The sequence below is a fragment of the Somniosus microcephalus genome, chromosome 10, assembly GCF_052327205.1.
Source record: "Somniosus microcephalus isolate GS21.2 chromosome 10, FLI_Smic_1.0, whole genome shotgun sequence".
NCBI classification, from domain to species: Eukaryota; Metazoa; Chordata; class Chondrichthyes; order Squaliformes; family Somniosidae; genus Somniosus; species Somniosus microcephalus.
The window spans coordinates 231,638,931-231,658,527 of NC_140996.1; positions in this window are offsets into that span (position 1 = coordinate 231,638,931).

Genomic DNA, 19,597 nt, shown 5'->3' on the forward strand with positions numbered 1-19,597 from the left:
GGAGCACCGCACTGTTGGAGGGGAAGTACTGAGGGAGCGCTGCACTGTCAGATGGGGTAGTACTGAGGGAGCGCTACACTGTCGGAGGGGCAGTACTGAGGGATCACCGCACTGTCGGAGGGGCAGTACTGAGGCAGCGCTGCACTGTCGGAGGGGCAGTACTGAGGGAGCGCCGCACTGTCGGAGTCGCTGTACTGAGGGAGCGCCGCACTATCGGCGCGGCAGCACTGAGGGAAGCCGCATTGTGTAGGGACAGTACTGAGGGAGTGCTGCACTGTCGGAGGTGCAGTACTGAGGGAGCGCCGCACTGTCGGAGGTGCAGTACTGAGGGAGCGCCACACTGTCGGAGGGGCAGTGCTGAGGGAGCGCCGCACTGTCGGAGGGGCAGTACTGAATGAGCGCCGCACTGTTGGAGGGGCAGTACTGAGGGAGTGCAGCACTGTTGGAGGGGCAATACTGAGGGACTGCTGCACTGTCGGAATGGGAAGTACTGAGGGAGCGCCGAACTGTCGGAGGGGCAGTACGGAGGGAGCACCGCACTGTCGGAGGGGCAGTACTGAGGGAGCGCCGCACTGTCGGAGGGGCAGTACTGAGGGAGTGCCGCACTGTTGGAGGGACAGTACTGAGGGAGCACCGCACTGTCGGAGGGGCAGTACTGAGGGAGCGCCGCACTGTCGGAGGGGCAGTACTGAGGGAGCGCCGCAGTGTCGGAGGGGCAGTACTGAGGGAGCGCCGCACTGTCGGAGGGGCAGTACTGAGGGAGCGCCGCACTGTCGGAGGGGCAGTACGGAGGGAGCACCGCACTGTCGGAGGGGCAGTACTGAGGGAGCGCCGCACTGTCGGAGGGGCAGTACTGAGGGAGCGCCGCACTGTCGGAGGGGCAGTACGGAGGGAGCACCGCACTGTCGGAGGGGCAGTACTGAGGGAGCGCCGCACTGTCGGAGGGGCAGTACTGAGGGAGCGCCGCACTGTCGAAGGGGCAGTACTGAGGGAGTGCCGCTCTGTCGGAGGTGCTGACTTTCGGATGTGATGTTAAACCGAGGCCTCATCTGCTCTCTCAGGTGGATCTAAATGATCCCATGGCACTATTTGTAAGAAGAGTCGGGGTGTTATCCCCAGTGTCCTGACCAATAGTTATCCCTCAGCCAAAATCACTAAAACAGATGATCCGGTCATTGTGACATGGCTCTTTGTGGGAGCTTGTTGTAATCAAATTGGCTGCCACGTTTCCTGCATTGCAACAGTGACTACACTTCAAAAAAGTACTTAATTGGCTGTAAAGCGCTTTGGGTCGTCCTGACGTGGTGAAATGCGCTGTAGAAATAAAAGTTCTCTTTTTTTCCGCCGGGGGAGGGCGGGGGGTTGGCCACTAAACTCGGTGAGTCAGGATCAGCAGGTTTGTCGATCATTCTGCCATTGCCATTTACACTTCATCTAGAATCATCTATTGTTTCTTAACTTGTCCCATTACATAGATACATAGATACATAGAAGATAGGAGCAGGAGTAGGCCATTCGGCCCTTCGTGCCTGCTCCGCCATTCGATGAGATCATGGCTGATCCTTTAATTCAGTATCCCGTCCCCGCCTTCTCTCCGTAACCCTTAACCCCTTTTGCCCGTAGAAATATATCTAATTCCCTCTTAAATATATTTAATGAGCTGGCGTACACTGCCCTCTGTGGCAATGAGTTCCACAGGTTCACCACTCTCTGAGTGAAGAAATTCCCCCTCATCTCTGTCCTAAATGGTTTAGCCCTTATCCTTAAATTATGTCCTCTAGTTCTGTTCTCACCCGCCAAGGGAAACATTCCTTCTGCATCCAGTCTGTCTAGACCTGTCAGAATTTTATACACTTCTATGAGGTCCCCTCTCAATCTTCTAAACTCCAGTGCGTACATCCCTAAACTACATAGTCTCTCCTCATAGGTCATTCCCGCCATTCCTGGTATCAGCCTGGTGAATCGCCGCTGCACCCCCTCCATGGCAAGAACATCCTTCCTCAGATGAGGCGACCAAAACTGTACACAGTACTCGAGGTGTGGTCTCACCAGTGCCCTGTACAGCTGCAGCAAGGTATCCCTGTTCCTGTATTCTAACCCTTTTGCTATGAAGGCCAGCATACCGTTTGCCTTCTTGACCGCCTGTTGCACCTGCATGCTCGCCTTCAGTGACTGGTGTACAAGAACACCCAGGTCTCTCTGTACTTCCCCCTCTCCCAATCTATTGCCATTTAAATAATAATTTGCCCTCCCGTTCCTGCACCCAAGGTGGATAACTTCGCACTTGTCCACATTATAGTGCATCTGCCATTTATCCGCCCAATCGCCCAGTCTGTCCAAATCGCTCTGGAGCTTCCTGGTCTCTTCCTCTGAGCCCACCCCCCCTCCTAGTTTAGTGTCGTCTGCAAATTTGGAAATGCTGCATCCGACTCCCTGATCCAGGTCATTAATGTAAATTGTGAACAGCTGGGGGCCCAGGACAGATCCCTGTGGTACCCCACTTGTTACTGCCTGCCATTCAGAAAATGAGCCGTTTATTCCAACTCTCTGTTTTCTATCTGACAGCCAGTTCCCTATCCACGCCAAAACTTTCCCCTTTATCCCATGAGCCTCAATTTTCCATGCTAATCTTTTATGTGGGACCTTATCGAAGGCCTTTTGGAAGTCCAGGTACGCCACATCTACTGGCTCTCCCCCATCTATTCTACCAGTTACTCCCTCAAAAAATTCCAATAGATTAGTCAAGCACGATTTACCCTTTGTAAATCCATGTTGACTCTGTCCTATCCTGTCCCCATTTGCTAAGTGCTCCGCTATTTCATCCTTAATGATGGACTCCAGCATTTTGCCCACAACTGATGTAAGGCTTACAGGTCTGTAATTACCTGCTTTTTCCCTACCCCCCTTTTTGAATAGTGGGGTAACGTTAGCTACCCTCCAATCCATCGGCACTGTTCCCGAGTCTAATGAATTCTGAAAAATCATCCTTAGTGCATCCGCTATCTCTAGGGCCACCTCCTTCAGTACCCTAGGATGCATGTTATCAGGCCCTGGGGATTTGTCCACCTTCAATCCCTTTAGCTTCCTTAACACCATATCCTTAGAGATATTGATTTGCGTCAGTTCCTCCTTTGCCAATGTCCCTATTTTTCCCGATATCCCAGGGAGGTTTTTTGTGTCTTCCTTCGTAAAGACTGACCCAAAGTATGCATTTAGTTGATCTGCCATTTCCTTATTTCCCATTATATATTCCCCCGTATCTGACTGCAATGGACCAACTTTGGTTTTCACCAGTCTTTTCCTTTTGATATACTTATAAAAGCTTTTGGAGTTAGTTTTTATATTTTCCGCCAGCTTGTTTTCGTAAGCTATTTTGCCCCTCTTGATTATGCCCTTTGCCCTCCTTTGCTCTATCTTAAACTGTTCCCAATCTTCCGCTCTGGCGCTTTTTTTGGCTATTTTATACGCCCTATCTTTGGATTTTATGCTGTCTCTAATTTCCCCTGTTATCCACGGTTGAGTCACCTTTTTAGATTTCCTTTTATGCCAGATTGGTATAAACAATTTTTGCAATTTTGTCATTCTATCTTTAAATGTTTGCCATTGTTTATCTACCTCCAGTCCTCCCAGGAACGTTGTCCAATCAGACCTACTCAGTTCCCGTCTCATGGCATCATAATTCCCCTTGTTTAAATTCAGGACCTTAGTCTCTGAGTCAATTTCTTCGCTCTCCATTTCGAGTGAGAAATCGATCATGTTATGATCGCTCTGACCCAAGGGTCCCCGTACAACAAGATTACTGATTAGTCCCTTCTCATTGCACAGTACCCAGTCCAATATAGCCTGTTCCCGAGTTGGTTCCTCGACATATTGATCCAGATAACCATCCCTCAAACACTCAAGGAATTCCTCCTCCTCATTATTTTTACTGATTAGGCTAGTCCAATCTATATGTAAGTTAAAGTCACCTATGATGACAGCTGTGCTCTTATTGCACGCTTCTCTAATTTCCCTCGTGATGCCCTCCCTAACCTCTATTTTACTATTTGGAGGCCTATATACCACTCCTATTAATGTTTTTCGCCCCTCGCTATTTCTTAGCTCCACCCATATAGATTCTGTATTAACTGAGTTAATATCCTTCCTTTCAATTGCATTTATCCCCTCTTTTACTAGCAATGCTACCCCTCCTCCCTTTCTTTTTTGTCGATCCTTCCTAAATACTGAATACCCCTGTATGTTAAGCTCCCAGCCCTGCTCACCCTGCAACCATGTTTCCGTAATCCCAATTAGGTCATAATTATTAACCTCTATTTCCACAGCTAATTCATCTACCTTGTTCCTGATGCTTCTCGCATTAAGGTATAAAACCCTCAGGCTTTTTTTATGCTCACATTTTTTATGAATTAGTTTGGCCCTTTGTTTTTTGTTCCTCACCCTTTTATCATTTATTTCTGTCTGCCTTTCACTTTCCTCTATTTCACTACATAGGTTTCTAGCCCCCTGCCATACTAGTTTAAATGCTCCCGAACTGCTTTATCAAAAATTACCCCGAGAACATCAGTTCCATCTCTGCACAGGTGTAGACCGTCCCTTTTGTATAGGTCACACCTACCACAAAACTGGTTCCAATGCCTCAAAAATTTAAAACCCTCCCTCTTACACCACTGCTCAAGCCACGTATTTAGCCTAACTATCCTGTTCTCTGTACTCTTACTAGCACGTGGCACTGGTAGTAATCCAGAGATTACTACCTTCGAGGTCCTACTTTTTAGCTTGGCTCCTAACTCCCGAAATTCTACTTGTAGGACCTCTTCCCTTTTTTTAGCTACGTCGTTGGTACCAACATGTATCACGACAACTGGCTGTTCCCCCTCCCCCTCCAGAATGTTCTGCACCCGCGCCGAGACATCCTTGACCCTTGCACCAGGGAGGCAACATACCATCCTGGAGTCTCGGTCGCGACCACAGAAACCCCTATCTATTCCCCTTACAATCGAATCCCCTATTACTATAGCCCTGCCACTCTTTTTCCCTCCCTTCTTTGCAACAGAGCCAGTCATGGTGCCATGAGCCTGGCTGCTGGTGCCTTCCCCCGATGTGTCACCCCCCCCGACAACAGTACCTAAGGCGGTGAACCTGTTGCTAAGGGAGACAACCCCAGGGGATTTCTGCACTACCTTCCTGCCCTTGCTCTGCCTTTTGGTCACCCATGTACTGTCTACGCTGGCCTTAACCTGCGGTGTGACCAACTCACTAAATGTGCTATCCACACCCCTCTCAGAATCGTGGATGCTCCAAAGTGAGTCCATCTGCAGCTCAAGGGCCGTCATGCGGTCCCACATGAGCTGCAGCTGGACACACTTCCTGCACACATAGTCGTCAGGGACACAGGAAGCGTCCCTGATTTCCCACATGTTACAGGAGGAGCATGACACAGGTCCGAGCTCTACTGCCATGACTTAACCCTTATATTACTTTTAATTTTCTAGTTTTAGTTTATTTATCGACTTTTGTTTTCCCGAAGCTTACTTAGACCAATGTATACTGTACTCCTCTTATTCCTTTTTAAACTAACCAAATCCCACTAGTTTTGGTTTTACTTCCTAGGAAGGTTTGAGGAAAGTACTTACCAGTTAGTCTTACCTCCCTGGTCTTTCGCTGACTTCCCGGTCTTGTGTCCCCTTGGTCCTACGCCGACTTCCCGCTCCTCCCGGTTCCTGCCCTGCTGAAAAGAAACTGAGACCAAAAAATTTGTGACCTCTGTTTTTAGACAGCTGCTAAAAGACTACTAGGTTAGAGGAGGGGGGCGGTGGGGGTTCCTACTCTGTAGGAACTCGGGTTTAAGCCACCACCCTCCTTAAATACCTTTCACCTGGGTGCTTCCCACCAGGTCCGCTTCTGAAAAAAAGCTCAAGAGCTGGACTTCCGCCTCAGCTGTTTTTTAAATGGCCCCGAGTCTCGCCGACTCCTTGTGCCTCGCACCATCATCCCTTTTGTCATTTAATCTCTCCTTCCTTCCACCCGATCACAGACCTTCCCTTTTGTTCTGTCCTCCCCTCCCCCCTTTCCCTCCCCCTGCACTTGCTTAAAAATCTGTTCCATCTCCAGCTTTTTCCAGTTCTGACGATGCTGCCTGACCTGCTGAATGTTTCCAGCGTTTTCTGTTTTTATTTCAGTCGGGCTGTGGCCTGAAATCACGGCGTAAACCCCTGGATGGTACAGATGTGGGACGCCTGCCGCTGTTGACGTGGTTATTTTACAGACGTGTCGTAGACCAAGTGTGTGTTGTGCATAGAGTCGCTGGGATTCCAGGGCAGGAGCGAATGGGCAAAGGAAACTAGCTCCACTTTGGAGAGTTGGCACATTTAGGCCTAGAAATTCAGTGGCCTGCGCCACCAGTTTGCGCCCAAAGAGGGCTTTTGCGCCACTGTGCAAACCTACCGCGATATTTCGCGGGGCGCTAATGGCGGCGTTAGCCATTAGCGCTGCGCCGCCACCGATGACGCCACGCAGCGCCCCGCTATCGCCCCGCTGGCAATATTTGGTTGCCGCCGCCTCCCCCGCGCCGGCAGCAAACAACGACCGGTACACGGGGCCTACCTGTGCCGGTAGTGGGGTGAGTTAAGGTGGAGGTGCGGCCGGCCGCTTTTTCGGAGGCCACCTGCCCGCACCTCCGTCCCCGGCCTCCTACACCCCCCCCCCCCCCCCGCGGCATTGCCGGCTGTTTCCAGAGAGCCCGGCACTTCTCCTTGGTGCCGGGCTCATTTGCCGGCACTCGGGAGCGGGGATCGCGCTGTTGCAGGCACCTCCCCCTTAAGAATGAGAGGAAGGCCTGCAGTACCGCAGGCTGCCGTGCCGCAGCGGGTGGCGCTGCGGCACTTTACACGCCGATATTCAGTTTCAGCGCCCCAAGCGGGGCGCCGAAACCCTTGTTTAGCGGCCGGCTTCCACTTGGGGCGCTGAAACTGAATTTCCCGCTGGCACAAGTGGCTCCGCGCGCAGCGGTAATTCCGGCGCCCAGGCGAGCTGAGCGCCCCAAAGTGAATTTCTAGGCCTTAGTTTGCTCTGCCATATCCTTGCATTGTAGTGGTTCTATGGCTGGATTAATAATCCGGTAGAACACGAGGTTCAAGAAGGCGGCTCACCACCACCTTCTGAAGGGCAACTAGGGATGGGCAATAAATGCTGGCCTTGCCAGCGACGCCCACATCCCATAAGCGAATTTTTAAAAAAAACCACGGCAGTTAGAAAATTGGACTTCAGTTAAACAAAATTTTGGAGTCCATTATTAAGGAGACAGTAACAGGACATTTGGATAATCATAATTTAATAGGACAAAGTCAGCATGGTTTTATGAAGGGGAAGTCATGTTTGACAAATTTGCTGGAGTTCTTTGAGGAAGTAACATATAGGGTGGATAAAGGGGAACCAGTGGACGTAGTGTATTTAGACTTCCAAAAGGCATTTGACAAGGTGCCACACAAAAGATTATTGCTTAAGATAAAAAATCACGGGATTGGGGGTAATATTCTGACATGGATACAGGATTGGCTATCTAACAGAAGGCAGAGAGTTGGGATAAATGGTTCATTCTCGGACTGGCAATCAGTAACTAGTGGTGTTCCGCAGGGGTCAGTGCTGGGTCCCCAACTCTTTACAATCTATATTAACGATTTGGAGGAGGGGACCGAGTGTAACATATCAAAGTTTGCAGATGATACTAAGATGGGAGGGAAAGTAGTGAGTGAGGAGGACATAAAAAACCTGCAAGGGGACATAGACAGGCTAAGTAAGTGGGCAGAGATTTGGCAGGTGGAATACAATACTGGAAAGTGTGAGGTTATGCACTTTGGCAAGAAAAATCGTAGAGCAAGTTATTATCTTAATGGCAAGAAACTGGAAAGTACTGAAGTACAAAGGGATCTGGGGGTCCTGGTGCACGAAACTCAAAAGGTTAGTTTGCAGGTGCAGCAAGTGATTAAGAAGGCCAATGGAATGTTGGCTTTCATTGCTAGGGGGATAGAATATAAAAATAGGGAGGTATTGCTTCAGTTGTACAAGGTATTGGTGAGACCGCACCTGGAATACTGCGTACAGTTTTGGTGTCCATACTTAAGAAAGGACATACTTGCTCTCGAGTCAGTACAAAGAAGGTTCACTCGGTTAATCCCGGGGATGAGGGGATGGACATATGAGGAGAGGTTGAGTAGTTTGGGACTCTACTCATTGGAGTTCAGAAGAATGAGAGGCGATCTTATTGAAACATATAAGATTGTGAAGGGGTTGGATCGGGTGGATGCGGGGAGGATGTTCCCGATGATGGGTGAAACTAGAACTAGGGGGCATTGTCTTAGAATAAGGAGCTGCTCTTTCAAAACTGAGATGAGGAGGAACTACTTCACTCAGAGGGTAGTAGGTCCATGGAATATGCTGCCCCAAAAAGCTGTAGAAGCTACATCATTACATAAATTTAAAACAGAAATAGACAGTTTCCTAGAAGTAAAGGGAATTAAGGGTTACGGGGAGCGGGCAGGAATTTGGACATGGGTCTAGGTTCGGATCGGTCATGGCCCTGTGGGTAGCGGAGCGGGCCCAGGGGCCGTGTAGCCTGATCCTGCTCCTATTTCGTGTGTCTAATTCTGTTAGATTCAGGAGATGGTTCTGTGATAGTGGATTGGCGGTTTGGATCAGATCAGCCATGATCTTATTGAATGGCGGAGCAGGCTCGAGGGGCCGATTGGCCTACTCCTGCTCCTATTTCTTATGTTCTTATGTTCTTAAAAAAGAATTCGGTAGAAGTGACCATGAATGAAGCGGTTGGATTGTCGTTGAAAAAAACCCAACTGTTTCACTGATGTTCCTTCAGGGGAGAAAGCCGCAGATTGCAGGAAGATATCAGTGGACTGGTCAGGTGGGCAGAACGGCAGCAAATGGAATTCAATCCAGAGAAGTGTGAGGTAATGCATTTGGGGAGGGCTAACAAGGCAAGGGAATACACAATAAATGGTAGGACACTGAGAAGTGCAGAGGATCAGAGGGACCACGGAGTGCATGTCCACAGATCCCTGAAGGTAGCAGGACAGGTAGATAAGGTGGTTAAGAAGGCATACAGGATACTTGCCTTTATTAGCTGAGGCATCGAATATAAGAGCAGGGAGGTTATTCTTGAACTGTATTTAGTATACTGTATTCGCTGCTCACGATGTGGTCTCCTCTACATTGGGTGACCGCTTTGCGGAACACCTCCGTTCAGTCCGTAAGGGTGACCCCGAGCTTCCGGTCACCTGTCATTTCAATTCACCGCCCCATTCCCACTCAGACCTCACCGTCCGCGACCTCGTGCATTGTTCCACGGAAGCTCAGCGTAAGCTCGAGGAACAGCACTTCATCTTCCGATTAGGCACTTTACAGCCTTCCGGACTCAATATCGAGATCAACAATTTCAGATCATAACCTCGGCCCCTATCATAATTTTATATTTTTTTATCCACACCTTTGGTTTGTGCCTTTTCCTTTTTTTCTCTCCCACATGGCAGCTGTCTCTCGCTCTGCCAGCGCATTTCACACTTCATCTAGAGCCATCTTTTGTCTCTTTACCTGTCCTATTACCATCTCGTCTCGTCTTGAATATCTCTTAATGGGGGAAAAATTCAGTTGGTTGCGCCTCCCGTTAGCGCCTTAAGAGGGCGCTAACGGGACGCAATGCAACTAGCGCCCGGGCGCGGCACTGCCCACGCCTCCCGCAAAATTCAGCGGGAGGTTAGTGGTGGCGCTAACTGGTAGCGCCCTGCGGCGCTGCGCCGCTGACGATGACGTAATTGGCATGCGCAGCGCCCTGCTCACGCCCCGGCCACGATCTTCGGGAGCGCCCCATGACTTACCGCCGGACGCTATGTCCAACGGGGTCAGGGGGGCGTACCTGCGGCCGGGGAGGCGCAAATTCAAGGCGAGGTACGGGGCGCCCATTTTTGTTGCTGGCCGCCTGCCAGCACCTGCCTACGCTCCCGTCCCAGACCTCCTGAACCCCCCCCCCCCCCGTGGAGTGCTGGCTGCGCTCCCGATCCCCGGGGGCCCAGCTGGGCCCCAGGTCGCGCTACACAAGGCCCCTCCCCTTTAAGAAGGGGAGGAAGACCTGCAATACCGCGGCCCGACGTGCCGCAGCATGTGGCGCTGTGGCACGTAACGCCGCAATATTGACTCGCAGCACCCCAAAAGGGATGCAGGGCGCTTCCAGTAGCGCCCCGCTTCCCTCTTGGGGCACAACCACTCAAGTTCCAGCGCAGGGGGCGCTAATTTTTCTGGGGCGCTAAAAGTGGCGCCCCGGCGAAGTTAGCGCTACTCAATTTTTAGCCCAATGTCTCTTTGCCTCCCACAGACCTTCCCTTTTGTTCTTTCATCCCCTCCCCCATTTCCCAGCCCCCAAACTTGCCTTTTAATCTGTTTCATTTCCTGCTTTTTTTTCAGTTCTGACGAAGGGTTTCGACCTGAAACGTTAACTCTGTTTCTCTCTCCACGGATGTTGCCTGGCCTGCTGAGTTTTTCCAGCGTTTTCTGTTGTTATTTTGTATAAAACACTAGTTAGGCTGCAGCTAGAGTACTGCGTGCAGGTCTGGTCACCACATTACAGGAAGGATGTGATTGCACTAGAGAGGGTTGCAGAGGAGATTTACCGGGATGTTGCCTGGGCTGGAGAATTTTAGCTATGAGGAAAGTTTGGATAGGCTGGGGTTGTTTTCTTTGGAACAGAGGAGGCTGAGGGGAGACTTAATTGAGGTGTATAAATGATGAGGGGCCGAGATAGAGTGGATAGGAAGGACCTATTTCCCTTAGCAGAGGGGTCAATAACCAGGGGGCAGAGATTTAAAGTAATTGGTAGAAGGATTAGAGGGGAGTTGAGGAGAACTTTTTTCACCCAGAGGGTGGTGGGGGTCTGGAACTCACTGCCTGAAAGGGTGGTAGAGGCAGAAACCCTCATCACATTTAAAAAGAACTTGGATATGCACTTGAAGTGCCGTAACCTACAGGGCTATGGACCAAGAGCTGGGAAGTGGGATTAGGGTGGGAGAGCTCTTTATCGGCCGGCACGGACACGATGGGCCAAATGGCCTCCTTCTGTGCCGTAAATTTCTATGATTCTATGTGACTCCAGTCCCATATCAATGTGGTTGACTCGTAACTGTCCTCTGAAATGACCGAGCAAGACACTCAGTTGAGGGCAACTAGGGCTGGGCAATAAATGCTGGCCTTTGCCTGCGACACTCACATCCCAGGAATTAATTTTTTTTAATACTTGAAAGGGGAAAAATTTGCAGGGCTACTGGGAAAGAGCGGGGCTGAGTGGGGCTAATTGGAGAGCTCTTAAAAAGAGCCGGCACAGGCACGATGGGCCGAATGGTCTCCTCCTGTGCTGTGTGATTCTGCTTGTCCTAATTAGAATTCAGAGATAGGCCACATTCAGAGCGGGAGATGGGATCAGGGAACGATCCGAAGATCTCACCCCAAAGATGGAGGCCCAGGAAGCGTTGGGAATTGGTCCTCGGCCTCATCTGCATATTCGGGGCGAGCTGTCCGCACCTGTTGCATCCTCCATAACCGGCTCGTCCGAAGGAAGTCTTCATAGCACTACTTTGAAGAAGAAGCAGAGAGGAGTCCTGGCCAATACTTATCCCTCAACCAACGCCTTAAAAACAGATCGTCCGGTCATCTAACTCATTGCTGTTTGTGGGAGCTTGCTGTGCGCTAATTGGCTGCCGCTTTTCACCACAACACAAGAGTGACTACACGTCAAAAAACTATTTCATTGGCTGTGAAGCATTTTGGGACGTCCTGAGGTTGTGGAAGGAATTGTAGAAATGTGAGTTCTTTCTTTATATATCAGACATTTAGCACGATAACAGAACCTAGAGCACCTTATGGTCAGGACGATAGGCCCAGGACAGCTGGGAGGGCAACGATCTACAAGGAAATACCAGACGCAAGGGCCCGATGGGACCATTGCCGCCTGAATGTGTTCTCAAACAGATCAGGGCATTCAGTTCCAGGGATCCCAACCCTCCAGGTTTGGCTTGGGCTCTCCAGAAATTGAAGATGAAAAAAAGAAAAATAGACAGACTTGCATTTCTCCAGCGCCTTTCACCACCTCAGGATGTCCCAAAGCGCTTTACAGCCAATGAAGTACTTTTTGAAGTGTAGTCACTGTTGTAATGTGGGAAATGCGGCAGCCAATTTGCGCACAGCAAGCTCCCACAAACATCAATGTGATAGTGACCAGATCATCTGTTTTGGGGATGTTGATTGAGGGACAACTATTGGCCCCAGGACACCGGGGAGAACTCCCCTGATATTCTGTTGAAATAGTGGCCGCGGGATCTTAAATGTCCATCTGAGAAGGGAAACAGGATCTCGGTTTAACATCTCATTCGAAAGACGGCACATTCGATAGTGCGGCGCTCCCTCAGTACTGCCCCTCCAACAGTGCGGTGCTCCCTCAGTACTGCCCCTCCAACAGTGCGGCGCTCCCTCAGTACTGCCCCTCTGACAGTGCGGTGCTCCCTCAGTACTGCCCCTCCAACAGTGCGGCGCTCCCTCAGTACTGCCCCTTCGACAGTGCTGTAGTGTCCGAGTATCAATAATACACGGACTGCAGGAGAACAATAATAACAGGTATTTACTGAACAGAGGGTAACTTAAGACTGAAATACAGCTATGGCTTTATATACAGGGGTGGTCACTGCCGGTACTGCAGTATAGAATCAGTTCTTCTCTTAAAGGTACATACACAACAATTCCTCCCCTTTTAGATAAACAGTACATAACATTCATTTAACAACTAAATAATAACTAATTACAATTACAATTTTCTCCGTACTATATACATCAACTGAAATAATCATTTATAAGTTCAGTCTTTGAGGAGGCTTCCTGATCCTGACTGGATAGCGCCTTTCTCGAGTATCCTGTTCTTGCGGCAGAGTTGATTCTGGCTCATTGTCATTGGTTGGTTCGTCAGCTTCCAATACCACTGCTTCTGAGGTAGACGCAATCTGTACTTCGGGTTGATTACCAGGTGCACCTGCTCGTGGTATGGGTTTGGCTTGTTCCTGTGACTCTAGAATCTGGTCAGCATGGCGTCTCACGATGCTCTCTCCAACGTCCACTGTGTACATTAGTGGTCCCTGCTGTGTGCATATCGTTCCTGGCTGCCATTTTTCTGTTCGGTAGTCGCGGGCCAAGACTGGTTGCCCTATCTTGAAGCTCCTGGTTGGCTTCTCATTTATGTGCTGGAATTGCTTATCCTCAACATCTCGTCTTATGTTTGGTTTGAGCAAATCCAGGCGACATCTTAGCCTTCGGTTGAAGAACATTATGGCTGGAGCTTGGTTGGTGACTGCATGTGTCTCATTCCGGTAAGCAAACAAGAAATTATCCACCTTGTGTTGTAGTGGTATGTCGTCATTATGCATTGCCTTTATGGCCTTTCTAAAGGTCTGAACAAACCTCTCAGCCAATCCATTTGTGGCTGGATGATATGGGGCAGATGTGTAATGCTTCACCCCATTATTCCTCAGAAACCTCCGGAAATCCTCGGACACAAACTGTGGCCCATTGTCAGAGCAAATCTGTTCTGGCAAGCCATTCCTGGCGAAGATGGTCCGTAGGACTGCAATAGTTTTCTCCGTGGTGGTGGAGGACATTTTGATGACCTCTGGCCATTTCAAATGGGCGTCCTACAGCGATTAGGAACATTGAGTCCATAAATGGACCAGCAAAATCAATGTGTACCCGTTGCCATGGAGATGAGGGCCACTCCCATGGATGTAGCGGGGCCTGTGGTGGAGCGTTTTGGACCTTCTGGCATCCTGTGCATCTCTTGGTCATATCCTCGATTTCTTTATCGATTCCCGGCCACCACACAAACGCCCTGGCTAGGCTCTTCATTTTTACCCCTCCCAGATGACCCTCATGAAGCTCATTGAGCACTCGATCTCTCAACTTGGGTGGAATTACCACTCGGGATCCACACATCAAGGTCCCCCGGCACACTGACAGCTGTTCTCTCCTTGGCGAGAATGCTGGCAACAGTGAGTCGCCATGTGCTGGCCATCCCTTCACCGTCAAATCATAGACCCGAGAGAGTGTCGGGTCATTTTAGGTTTCCTTCTCTATACTTGAGTTTGTAACAGGTAAACATTCGACTATGGCCGCATGGAATATCTCAACAGGGTCCACTGCAGGTGCTTCCTCTACCGTAGGCAACGGTAGGCGCGACAGCCCATCAGCGTTTCCATGCTGTTTCGTACCCTTGTACTCTATGTCGTACTGATGTGCCCCTAGAAAAAGTGACCATCTTTGCAGCCGTTGCGCCATCATCACCGGAACGCCCTTCTTTGGGTTAAAAATGGAGACCAGGGGCTGATGATCAGTCAGTAGGGTGAATTTCTGCCCGTGCAGATAGTGATTGAACTTCTTCACCCCCCACACCAGGCTGAGGGCCTCCCTGTCAATCTGGGCGTAGTTACGCTCAGCTGAGGTTAACGAGTGCGACGCAAAGGCTATTGGCCTCTCTGAACCATCAGGGAATTTGTGTGACAGCACCGCTCCGATGCCGTAGGGAGACGCATCACATGCTAACCGAATCGGTAGTGTTGCATTGTAGTGGGCCAATACTTCTTTTGAAGTGATTAGGCATTTACATTTCTGAAAGGCACGCTTACACTCATCACTCCATTTCCATGTTACTCCAGTTTGCAGTAGGGCGTTCAGTGGGTGCAGAATTGTAGATAAATTCGGCAAGAACTTATGGTAGTAGTTCACCAACCCGAGGAACGACCTCAGTTGCAACACATTTTCCAGTGCTGGAGCCTTGACTACAGCCTCAATCTTGTCCGGCGACTTATGCAACCCTTCCTCATCAATCATGTGGCCACAATACGAGATTTGTCTCCTGAAGAACTCGCATTTGGGGCGGTTGGCTCGTAGCCCATATTCCTGTAATCTCGTGAGCACCTGCTCCAGGTTGGCAAGGTGTTCACTGTCATTTTCGCCCGTAACCAGGATGTCGCCGAAATAACACTGGGTCCCCGGGATCCCTTGCAGGACTTGTTCCATCGCCCTCTGCCAAATAGCCGGGGCTGATGCTACCCCGAATACCAGTCGATTGTACTGGTAAAGGCCTTTGTGAGTGTTTATCGTGAGGTACTTCCTAGACGCTTCTTCCACCTCCATTTGTAGATACGCTTGGGCCAGATCAATCTTTGTAAAGCGTTTCCCTCCAGATAGTGAGGCGAAAATATCTTCTACCCGTGGAAGTGGATATTGTACTGTGTGCAGGACTGGGTTCACAGTTACCTTGAAGTCCCCACAGATGCGAACCTTCTTCGGTTCCCCAGGCGTGCTGCTCAATGATTTCGTCATTACAGGAACGATGGGTGTGGCCCACTCGCTCCAGTCCACCTTGGACAGCACACCCGAACGCTCCAGACTCTCCAGCTCTGCTTCAACGGCTGGGCGGATCGCGTAAGGTACCGGTCTGGCATTAAAAAATTTTGGGTTTGCGTTATCTTCGATTTTTATCATTGCCATTACTCCTTTTAGAGTCCCAAGTCCTTGTTGGAAAACCTCTTTCGCGTCAGTTAGAATTTTTGACAGTCGTCCAGGTGTGGCGTCGTCATCCTTTTTATCAGTCACAGTTAGCGCCTGAATGGAATGCCAATCCAATTGTATTTTTCAGATCCATTCACGTCCCAATAATGGTGGTCCTCCATCTGGTAGTATATATAGATAAAGTTTCTGTGTTTCCTTGCCGTTGTATTCAACTGGCGCCCTTATTTTTCCTCTGGGGTAGACTTTTTGCTCTGTGTATGTCTTCAATACAATGGACGTGTCCTTCAAGGGTATGTGTGAGAATAGCCGCTCATAGTCTCGTCGATTCATGACAGTTAGGGCTGATCCTGTGTCCAATTCCATCTTTACTGGGGACCCTGCTATCATGAGGGTGACCCAAATGGTTTGGTGATCCTCCTTTGCGATCACGTTGTGTAACTTTAGACAACTTAGTCTCCTGCTCCCGGAGTCCTTATCAGTCTCCTGATCTTCCGAACTACTGTCTGTCAATTTCTTTACTTTCTTGTACTTTTCCTTAGTAGTTCTTGTAGTGTTGGTTTTCTTTCCCAACCTGCAGACTCTTGCTATGTGTCCCATTTTCCCACATTGCCTGCATACTTTGTCCTTAAACCAGCAGTCCTTCTGGTCATGGGTTGTTCTGCCGCAACAATAGCACTTTTCTGCTCCATACGCCATTTCATTAGCGCTGTATTCTTGTGGTTTCTGTTGTATTTCCGCAGCTCCCCGTGCTGCTGCTTCGCAGGATACTGCCACGCTGAAAGCCTGTTCTAGCATCAGGTCCTTTTCCGAAAGTAGTCATTTCTGGGTTCCTTCACTCTGGAGCCCGCAGACAAACTTATCCCATAAGGTGTCTGCCAGTCCTGCTCCGAACTGGCAGTGCTTCGTTAACTTGCGTAGTTCCGTAAGATAGACAGCATTGCTCTCATCTTTGTGCTGGTTTCTTTTCTGGAACTTGAATCTTTCTGCTATCAGCAGCGGTGTAGGGTTTAGGTGTTCCTGTAAGATATGAACAATCTCTTCAAAACTTTTCTCCATTGGTTTAGCTGGGGTAATTAAATTCCGCAATAGGCCGTACGTTCTCACGCCCATCAAATTTAATAATACTGATGCCTTCTTTCCATTAGCCACCTCATTTGCCTTGCAGTACACTTCAATTCTTTCCACATACGTGGTCCAGTCTTCTACGTCGTTGTCGAAAGCAGTGATACTGCCACTTTTTGGCATCTTGGGTGATTTAAAATGGCGCCTCCCGCGCTTTTTTCTTCTTCACCAATGGATTAAAATGGCGCCTCCCGCGCTTTTCCTTCTTCCCCAATGGAATAAAATGGCGCCTCCCGCGCTTTTCCTTCTTCCCCTTGCTGCCACGCTGCTCCTAGCGTTCTGCAGGGTAATGGTGGCGACCCGTGGCTTCGGCGCGTCTCACTTTTCCTTCCCCTTGTTTTATTTTCGCTACGCTGCCCGGTTCTTGAGCACTGACCGCGCCCTATGCGCTCCACCCTCTCTCTCTCTCTCTTTTCCTCCCGACGACGCTGCACGGCCCATTTGCAGAGCCGCTCGATCGAGCGCGAGCCCGCCGCAGTCCGGAAGGGTCAGCGCACTACCTGCTACCAGCACGATTTGCTGGAACACCTTGACTGGGGAGCCAAGCCCAGCTCTCCACAGCCTCTCCTGCAACTCTCCGAACTCTGATGGATCCTTGGGCGTTTGCCTGCGGTCGACGCCCGTTGTTCTGACTTCGACCTCCAAGAAGCTTCTTCGCAGGGAAAGATCCCCGTGAGGTGATGCAGTACTGCAGGTGAGTTCGAACCTGTTCGTCGCCAATGTAGTGTCGGAGTATAAATAATACACGGACTACAGGAGAACAATAATAACAGGTATTTACTGAACAGAGGGTACTCTTTTTGTTTGGACCAAAAAAAAACCCAATTAGACTGTAAATAAACAAAAGTTCAACTAAAACTTAACAAATCAAATTAAAATTTGGTTTTCCGGGTTGATAATGCACTCCAGTCCCCGCGGCGCCCACCGGTCGCGGAAATACTCAAGCGCGCCGGCGGACACTGCGTGCTCCAACTCCAGGGCCACCCGGGCGCGAACATGGCCGCGGAAGAGAGGCAGGCAATCCGGCTGGACGGCCCCCTCGACCGCCCGCTGCCTGCACCAATTGATGGCTCTCTTAGCCAGGCCCAGGAACAGGCCCACAAGGAGGTCCTCCAACCTGTCCGCTCCCCTCCGCACCGGGTGACTGTAGATCAAGAGCGTGGGACTGAAGTGCAACCAAAAATCGAGGAGCAGCCCCTTCAAGTAGTGAAAGAGGGGCTGCAACCTCTCACACTCCATATAAACATGAAACACGGACTCCACCAGGCCGCAAAAAATGCAGGCGGCCTGGGAGTCCGTGAACCTACTTAAAACCTTATTGCATGGGACCGCTCCGTGCAACACCCTCCAGGCCAAGTCCCCGATGGAACAAGGGAGGACTCCCGCGTAGAGAGCCCTCCATTGGGGACCTCCGCCACCGCCAGTCAGCAAGATGCCACGCCAAGGCGTGTCCGGACAGTAGACGAAGATGGCAAAGTGGAGAGTGTGCTGGAGCAGCCCGTACAGGAAACCCCCCCGTGCGGAATGAAAAGGCACGGAGGGTATTTCCTCGAGACGGCTCAAGTTGTGAGGCGCCGGTTCCCGAGGGGAGTTTCGGGGCCGGGCGCCGATGAGGAATTCCGTCCGAACGGGGGTAAGCTTGGACGGGATCGCCCCACGTGCTTGAGCCGCCTCGATACACCTAGTGGAGTCGGGGCCCAGTGCCGCTTTCACCGATTCGATGGCTTCGACCGCGAGCCGGACGTTGGCCCAGGACAGGCGCAACGCCAGCTCCTCTGGCGCCATCCAGCCCGCTCCTCCGCCATCGAGCAGGTCCCCGACTCTGGTCACCTTGCCAGGCACAGCCCTGCCCTCTGCCAGCCGCCCGAACCCGCGTTCATGGAGGTGCGGATTCCTGAGCAGCAGCTCCCGAAGGAGAGCTGCCGCTCCTGACAGGGGAGAGCTCTGCCTGGAAGCGACGTAGTTCCAAACCCATAGTAGTTCCTGGTAGAAGACAGGCAGCTCCTGCAGGCCGGCACGCCTGCCGCCCACTTTCGCAAACTGGAGCTGCGTGTCCTAATTGAGGCCGTGCAGCTGGCGGAAGAAAAACGTCGCCAGCGCACACCATCTCGGAGGATTCTCTACGTACAGGTATCTCTGCAGCGTCTGAAGACGGAAAGTCGCAGCCTGGGTGCGAAGGCACACCAGCGACTGACCGCCCTCCCTAAGCGGGAGACACAGAACCGCAGCAGAGACCCAGTGCTTCCTTTTGTCCCAGAAGAAGTCGATGAGCTTCTTCTGCATCTTGGCGACAAACGCAGGGGGAGGGATCAAAGTGACCAACCGGTACCACAACATGGCAGCCACTAGCTGGTTTATGACCAGCGCTCGACCCCTGTAGGACAACACTCGGAGCAGTCCTGTCCAGCGTCCTAGGCGAGCGGTGACTTTGGCATCCAGCTCTTGCCAGTTCGCCGGCCAGGCGTCCTCGGCAGGGCTAAGGTAAACTCCCAAATAGAGGAGGTGCGTGGTGCTAAGGCAAAAGGCCTGAGCTCCTCCGGCAGGGAGTCCACCCGCCACTGACCCACCAGGAGTCCGGAACATTTCTCCCAGTTGATCTTGGCGGAGGATGCGTCCGAGTAAATCTGCTGGCATTCCCGCATCCTCCGCAAGTCAGCGGGATCCGTGACCGTGAGGAGCACGTCATCGGCGTAAGCCGAGAGGACCACCTCCACGCCCGGCCCTTGCAGAGCCAGTCCCGTCAACCTCTTCCGCAAGAGGCGCAGGAAAGGCTCCACGCAAATGGCGTATACCTGACCGGACATGGGGCATCCCTGACGCACTCCCCTCCCGAAGCGAAGGGGCGCCGTCAAGGACCCATTAACTTTAA